This window comes from Elephantulus edwardii, unplaced genomic scaffold (genome assembly GCF_000299155.1).
Source record: "Elephantulus edwardii isolate Elephantulus edwardi_28Jun2011 unplaced genomic scaffold, EleEdw1.0 scaffold00020, whole genome shotgun sequence".
In the NCBI taxonomy this organism is placed as follows: Eukaryota; Metazoa; Chordata; class Mammalia; order Macroscelidea; family Macroscelididae; genus Elephantulus; species Elephantulus edwardii.
In genome coordinates this window covers 21,783,721-21,792,414 of record NW_006399770.1, presented here as the reverse complement: position 1 = coordinate 21,792,414, position 8,694 = coordinate 21,783,721, and the positions used below count along the sequence as shown (strand labels likewise).

General features: G+C 40.1%; 1 pseudogene; it reads right to left on the bottom strand.

Moving 5' to 3' along the window:
• Positions 1-669: 669 nt before the first annotated feature.
• On the bottom strand, positions 670-2,377 carry LOC102844966 (annotated as a pseudogene).
• Between the last annotated feature and the right edge of the window lie 6,317 nt (positions 2,378-8,694).

The following is an 8,694-nucleotide window of genomic DNA, read 5'->3' as shown; positions in this document are numbered from 1 at the left end:
AGGTCAGCAGCACAACACCCTACGGACTAAACTATGAGAGCTTCCTTTCAGAAGTTTAGTGGGTTTTTAAATTCTAACTATTATAATACATTCTCTGTGACAAAACATTTTGATTTGATTCTACTCATAAAATAAATATTCCATAAGATTGTTATGTACCATCAAATTGGAACCAACTCACAGCTGACCTTCCAGTACATTTTCAGAGGCTGTAATTTGCACTAGATAATAGTGTCCGTCCTTCTCCTGTACAGCACATGATAGACTCAAACTGTGTCTCTGTGTTAACTATGTAACTCTTCACGCACCAGGTGCCAGGCTGGTGTAGAGCTCTAGTGGTGTTATGTGTGAGGAGTTGTGCTGCCAACCCATAAGCAGGAAGTTTAAATCCACAAGATATTACAAAGGAAAAAAGATAAATAATTGCTTTCCTTGTGACTTTCTCCTCCCCTTCCCCATTTAAGGCAAGGAATATTTTATTCAAAACCCATCAGTGAACTGGACAGCTTGGGTCTGTGACAAAGCATTCATGTTTTGAGGCATAGGTTAGTAGTTGCATATGAAAATATACCTTGCTGCATACAGATTAACTGATCATACCACAACTTTTCAATGTTTAAAACAGAATAAGCTTCTCTGTAAAAGCAGCACTTTTGTGGCATTTTAACTTTAGTAATCTTTTCTTCCTTCCTCATCCTCTCCTTCAACAGCATCTACACTCACCTCCTCATAATCCTTTTCAAGGGCAGCCATGTCTTCACAACCTCAGAAAACTCTCTTTCCTCCATCCCTTCACCTATGAACCATTGAACGAAGGTACTCTTGGCATGCATCAGGTCAAACTTGTGGTCCAGGCAAGCTCAGACCTCAGTAATGACTATGGTATTGCTGAGCATGCACACAGCTCTCTATACCTTGGCAAGGTCTCTATCAGGTACCACAGTGGGAAGTTGGTAATTAACATTAATCTTTAAGCCAGTGGGGCACCAATCCACAAACTGGATGTACTTTTAGTCTTGGTGGTGACAATGGAAGTACTGACATCTTTAGGAAACACATTACCACAGTCTATCAGGCTGTAAGCCATGTGTTTACCATGATGAGGGTCACATTTCACCATGTGATTGGCTGGTTCAGAGCAAAAATTGGTAATCTTTGCTAAAGAGAGCTGTTTATGGTACGCTTTCTCAGCAGAGATAGCAAGGCATGTGGCCAGAGAGAAGTGAATGAAGGTGTATAGTATTAGGGTGGTCTGGAGTTCTGTCAACATTCTGTCAAATCTAAGGGAAGCACACAATTTGACCTGTTAACATATTCAGGTTAGTGTAGGTTGGTGTTCAACATCAAGGTTTCTGTAGCAAGTGTCATAGAAGGCCTCATTGTCTACCATGAAGGTACAATCTGAGTGCTCTAGGGTGGTGTGGCTGGTAAGAATGGAGTTGTGGAGCTCAATCACAGTCACAGAAACCTGAGGGGAAGGGACTGGGTAAATGGAGAACTCCAGTTTGGACATCCTGTCATAATTAACAAAGAGGTGCTCCACCAGCAGGGATGTGGAGCCAATACCAGTTCCCCCAAGAAAGCTGTGGAAAATCAAGAAGTTCTGGAAACCTGTGCACTAGACAGCCAGTTTTCTAATCTAGTCAATGATCTCCTTGCTGATGGTGTGGTGCCATTAAGCATAGCTATTGGCAGCATCTTCCTTGCCTGTGATACGCTGCTTAGTATAGAAGAGTTGGCAGTAGATGTCAATGCAAACTTCATCAATGACTGTGCATTCCAGGTCTACAAACACCATACTGGGCACGTGCTTGCCAGCACCAGTCTCATTGAAAAAGTGTTATGGTCTTGTCACTAGGCGTCTGGCCATCAGGTTGAATGCCATGTTCCAGACAATAGAGCTCCCAGCAGGCATTGTCAAACTTGACACCAGCCGGGCCAACATGGATGATGATGCATTCGTGCTTGATTGCTGCTTCACAGTTTCAAGGAGAAGGTGGAAAAGAGGGAAGTTGTTGCTTCTTACAGCACAGCACAGCACTTAGGCAGTCGATGTAAGAGAATCTCCTTTCCTTGTGAATTACAACCTCTAAAAACCTGCTTGAATGTCAGCTATAAACCTATTCCAACTAAGCTGCAATGAGAATTTTGTTTTGCTTTTACTTTAATGCCTGAATGTTTCTTTCTACATACCATTTATAAATGATTTTACAATAATAATTATTATTGTTTTTGTTGTTGCTCTTGTAAGTCAGTAAATAGATATATATGACCACTGTTTTATTTATGAAATTGTTTTAGGTGCTGCACTATACATACAGAATCGTACTCTTTCTAAAGGATTTAGAGCTTTCAGAACCACAAAGAAGAGTTCCATTTTGTCTTAAAAAGGTCCGTATGAGTCAAAATCCATTCAATGTCAGTGAAATTAATTTGTTTTGTACCACAATTAATACTAGTTGTTGTCCTGAGTCAATTCCATCTTTAGGTAATCCCAGGAGTGCAAATAGGACTGATCCACAGGGGGTTTTAGATGTGACCTTTCAGAAACAGAGCATTACTTTTTAATTTTGAAGTGCTTTTGTGTGACTTCACATGGCCATCATCTTAGTTAGCAGCTAAACACACAACCATTTTGCTACTCAGGGACTCCAGTAAGGATCTCTGCTGACAAGGTGTGTTATTTGTGGCTGTGCTAACAACTGCAGAACTTGCTCTGTGAAGGTCAACAGATTGAAATGATCAGCTGTTCAGTAGTATAAATGTAGTCTTTTCCTATAAAGATGTCTTTTTGTTGTTGTTCTTGTTGTTGTTAGGTATCTTCAAGTCGAGTGTGACTGATAGTGACCCTATGAACAGTGGATCTGAACCCCATCCTAGCCTGTGTTGTCTTCACACTTCCTGATGCACAAGAGCCCATTACAGCAGTCACCATGTCAATGCATCTGGTTAAGGGTCTTCTTCTCCTTCATTGACCCTCCACCCTTTCAAACACCACGTCCCTCTCCAAGGAATAGACCCTGTTAGCAATGTTCCTGAAGTATGTGAGGCTAAGCCTCATCATTCTTGCCTCAAAGAGCACTCAGCTGCACCCTCACCAAGACATATTTGTTTGTTCTGTTCTCAGTCTATGGGATGTTCGATGTCCTTCTCTAACACTACAACTCAAAGATGTCAATTTTTCTTCTGTCATCTTTATCCATTGTCCAGCTCTCAGATGGCTAGCAAGTTATTGGAAAGACCATGGCCTGAATTAGGCACAGCTTAGTCCTCAAACTGACATCCTTATTTCTCAATAATTTGAAGAGGTCCTAACTACAGACTTTCCCAGTACAGAGTGTCTCCTATTACATGACTGCTGGTGCCAAGCAGGTTTGTTGCAGATACAAGTAAGATGAAGCTGTAGACAGATTCAATACCTTATTCCTCCCTCATGATGTTGCCTATCGGTCTAATGGTAAGAATCTTTGTTTTCTTGACAATGAGATTCAATCCACACCGAAGGCTGTATTTCTTGATCTCTTGCAACAAGTGCTTCAATTATGCCTCACTTTCAGGATACAAGGTTGTATAATCTGCATAATGCAGGGTATTGACAAGTCTCTCTCCAACACTGATGCCATTTTCTTCTTCATAGAGTCCAGCCTCTTGAATAATTTGCTCAGCATACAGATTGAATAGGTATGGAAAGAGAATATAACCCTGACACACTCCCTCTAGAAACAAAAAGTAATATCCCTGTGAGTCAGAAGTTACATGATTGTCGTGATTTGGGGACTCAACGTGTTCTCTCGTTTGTCTTCATTTCTATTATGACTCATGTTGTTGTTGTTATATACCATAGAGTTGACTATAACTGGTAGCAACCCTATAAACAAAGGTTCTGAACCTTGCCCTATCCTCAACCAACCTAACCATGTCTGACACATTTGACTCCATTGTCTCAGTCATTGTGTCAACCCATCTCTTTCAGGGTATTACCCTTTTGTACTGACCTTCTACCCTTCCAAACTTTATATCCTTCTTAAAAGACTTGTCTGTCCTGATGGCATGCCCAAAAATGTGATAAGGAGATTCAAAATCTTTGCCTGAAAGGAGCAAACTGGTTTCACTGTCTCCCTGATAGAACTTTTTTTTCCCCTTTTGTTAGCCCATCATATGTTCAATACTTTTCACCAGTACTACAAATCGAGTCATTGTTTCTTCTTCTATCATCCTTATTCGTTGCCCAGCTTTCAGATTAATAGCAAGCAATTGAGAAAACCATGACCTGGGTTGAGTGTACCTTAGTAGCTAAACTGACCATTACTCCTTATCACTCTGGAAAGATCTTTGACAGCACATTTTCCCAATGCAATTATTTTTTGTTTAATTATCTCCCTGCTAGTGTCAAGAGTATTGATTGTGGATCCAAACAAGATGAAATCATTAACAGCCTCAATCCATTCTCCAATTATCATTATATTGCCTATTGGCATGGTGGTAAGGATCTTGGTTTTCTTGATGTTAAGATGAAATCCATAATGAAGGCTGCAGTCTGACTTTCTGTAGTAAACACTTCAAGTCCTCCTCAGTTCAGCAACCAAGGTTGTGTCATCTCTATAATGCAGATGATGTCTTCATCCAGGTCTGAAAAGACTTCTGAATTATCTGTTCTGGATATAGATCAAAAGGGAATGGAGAAAAGACACATCCCTAACACATTCCTTCTTGATTTTTAATCATGTGGTATTCCCTTTCTCTGTTAGGACACCAGCTTCCTGGTCTAAGTATAGGTTTCACATTAACACAATCAAGTATTCTGGAATTCCCATTCTTCTCAATGTTAGCCACTTTTTTTTTTTAAGCCAGCATAGTCAAATGCCTTTGCATAGCCAAAAAACGTAACCCAAGAAATTATGATTAAAGCAGCAGGGATACTTAGTGACTCTATTATGTTGTTGGTGGATGTCATAAAGTGAAGTACAACTCATAATGACCTTATGAACACAATCAAGCTAAACCCTGCCCTGTTCTTTCCCATCCTCACAATCTCTGACAAACTTGAGAACATTGCTGCAGTCACTGTGTCAATATACCTTGTTGAAAATCATCCTCTCCTTCATATTCCTTCCACATTCCCAAGCTTGGTGTCTCTTTCCAAAGAAAAACCTCTTTTAGCAAGCTATCCAAAGTATTCGAGATGGGGCTTGATCATCCTTGCCTCTTTTTCTGTCATCCTTCTTCATTGTCCAGCTCTCAGATGCATAGAAAGAGACTGAAAAGAACATACCCTAATCAGGTATACCTTAGTCCTCAAACTGATATCATTGCTCCTCAAGAATTTGAGAGGTCCTTGACTATAGATTTTCCAAGCCAAATACACCTCCTGATATCTTGACCACTTGAACCAAGTGTATTGGTTATAGATCCAAGTAAGATGAAGTTGTTAACAGTCTCAATCCTTTCTCCATCCACCATGATGCTGTCTATCACTTCAGCGATGACAGTTTTTATCTTGTTGGCATTGAGATGCAATTCATATTTCAAGCTGCAGTGGTTCTTCTGCAATAAGTGTGTAAACTTCTCCTCCTCACTCAGCAAGCAAAGTTTGTGTCATCTGCATAACGAAGGCTACTAATGAATCTTCCTCCAATTCAGATGCTACAGTCTTCTTCATATAGTCCAGCTCTCAAATAATTTACTCAGCATACAGATTAAATGGGTGGAGAGAAGATGCAACCTTGGCTCACAGATTTCCTAATTTTAAGCATTGCAATGTTCCCTTTTTTTTCCACAATGATGTTCACTTTGGATCCTCTGGCCTGTGGCTCTCAAGCTAAGTGTGGAACACCAGCATCCAGGATCTAGGCAAGACATCACCCTCACCTGGGACATTATTCTGCTGCTGCAGTCGTGGACCTCAGCTGGAAGACTCCAGCCACCAACATGCACAAGTATATTGTCCTAGAGCAGAAGCTCAGAGAGACCATATAGAACATAATAAAACTAACTCAGGAGGTTTTCTAGGCTCTTACTGCTGGGTTTTTTGTTTTGTTTTGTTTTGGTTGGTTGTTGTTATTGTTATTGTTGTTGTTGTTATGTGGCATTGAGTTGTCTGAAATTCATAGCAATCCCATGTACAACAGCACTGAACTTTAAGCTGTCTTGAGCCAATTTCATTGTCTCTGACACACCTACCCTGATTCCCCCAGTCACTGAGTCAATCTATCTCATCAAGAGTTTTCCACTCTTGTGCTGTTCCTCCATCCTCCCAAGCAAAATGTCTCTCTACAAGTACTGGTCCCTTTTTTCAACACCACAAATTATGTCAGATGGAGCTTCAAAATCCTTCCCTCCAGAAGTGTGCTGGTTTCATCGACTCCAGGATAGTCTTATTTGTTATTTTAGCAGCCCATAGTATTTCAGTATTCTCATTCATCAGCACAACTCAAAGGCATTGATTCTTCCTCTATAATCCATAATCATTGTCCAGCTATCTATTGCACAGCAAGTAATTACAAAGATCAAGGTCTGGATCAGGTGCAGCCTGGCCTGTAGACTGACACCATTGTTCTTCAGTACTCTGAAGAGGTCCCTGAAAACAGATTTTCCCAGTGTAATTCATCTTTTGATTGCCTGGCTGCTTTTGCCAAGAGTATTGATCATGGAGCCGTATAAGCTAAAGCTGTTAACAATTTAATTGTTGTCTCTGTCTATCTTGATGTTGACAATTGGTCTGGTGGTGAGAATCTCTGATTTCTTGATGTTGAACTTCAATCTATATCGAAGGCTACAGTCCTTGACCTTCTGAAGCAAATGCCTCAGGTCTTCCTCACTTTCAGCAAGCAAGGTTGTGTCATCTTAACAATGCAGATTATTGATGACATTCCTTCTCATAGAGCCCAATCTCAAGAATGATCTCTTCTGCATATAGATTTAAAAAGTACAGAGATAGAATGAATCCCTAGTACACCTTTCCTGATTTTGAACCATGCAGTGTTTTCTTGTTCCTTTCCGATGACTGTTTTCTAATTCAAGAATAGGTTTTTCATAAGCTCAATCAAGTATTCTGGGTTACCTATTCTTCTAAAGTCAGCCCCAGTTTGTTGTGATCCACACAGAGATCCACACATACTGTAAAGCACTTTCTTTAATGGATCCTGTAATAGTTTCAAACCATTGACCTTTTGGTTCCTAATAAATTACGTAGTCATTACCAAAGCCAAGTTAGGATAGAGAATAGCAAGACTTATCTAAGGTACCTATGGTATATTATCAGGAAGGACTTTCCTCTGGAGAATGGCATCTTGCTTGTAAAATATGCATAATATATTGCTCATTACAGGCAATGATTGTGAAACTCTGTCTCATATACTTTGAACATGTTGTCAGGAGGGATCAGTCTTGGAAGACAACATCCATGGAAGGATTGAGGGTTAGCACAAGACAAGATGATCCTGCATGACATGGATTGACCCAGTAACTGTGGCAATGAGACAGTAAGATTGACTGAAGATAGAGCAAGGTTCAGACATGTTGTTCATAAACTCACTGTAAGTCATACTTTTCTCAGTGGCACATAACAGCAACAAAAGAATCAGCAAAAAAGGCAAGCCACATCAAACTGAGCTGACTACAACAATAGGCTTCACTGTTACAATGCGTATAAGAATGACACAGAACTGGACAGTATTTCTTTCTTTTGTTGCAGGTAAGTCTATTTGTGAGGATCTTTGTTTCTGTATATCGAGGAATAAAATATACTGAAGGCCATAGCTTTTTATCTTTATTACTAAGTACCCTAGATCTTCTTTCTTTTCTATAAACAAATCATATCATCTGTATTCCTCAAGTTGTTAATTAATCTTCTTCAAATGTTGACTTTACATTCTTTTTAATGTAGTCCACTTCTCACAATTTTTTTTCAGCATATGTATTGAGTATATATGATGAAAGCGTAAAATATTGATGTATTCCTTTCATGATTTGAAATTCTAAAGTATCTCATAAAGATAAATGTTGTTGCTATGTGACATCGAGTTACTTGCGAATCATAGCAAACTTATTTACAACAGCCCTAAACTCTGCTCTGTCCTGTGCCAATTGCACTGTCTCTGACGCTACCATCCCGATTACCCCAGTCACTGAATCAACCACCTCATAGAGAGCCTTCCCCTCCTGCACTGTACCTCCATCCTCCCAAGCATGATTTCCTTCTCCAAGGACCAGTCTCTCGTAACAGCATGTCCAAAGTATGTTAGATAGTGTCTCAGAATCCTTGCCTCCAAGGAGCCACTTGGTTTAACCATTTCCAGAAAGAATCTGTTTGTTTTCCTAGCAGTCCATGGTACCCTCAATACTCTTCTCGAGCACCACAGCTCAAAGGCATCAATTCTCTTTCTATCCTCCTTAGTCATTGTCCAATTCCCTGATGCATAACAAGTGATCACAAAGACCATGGCCTGTATCAGATGCACTTGGTCTCCAGAGAGACACCATTGCTCTTCAGTACTCCAGAGAGGTCCCTAAGAGCAGACATTTCCGTGGCAATATGTCTTTTAATTTCCTGGCTTCTGGTGCCAAGAGTGTGTTCCATGTTGTGAGTGGCAGGATAATACCCATCAACACAATAAAGGAAGACCCATTCCCACAGCTATTATCCAAATATACACTTCTACATCTCTAGCAAAGAAGAAACTGAGAATTTTTACC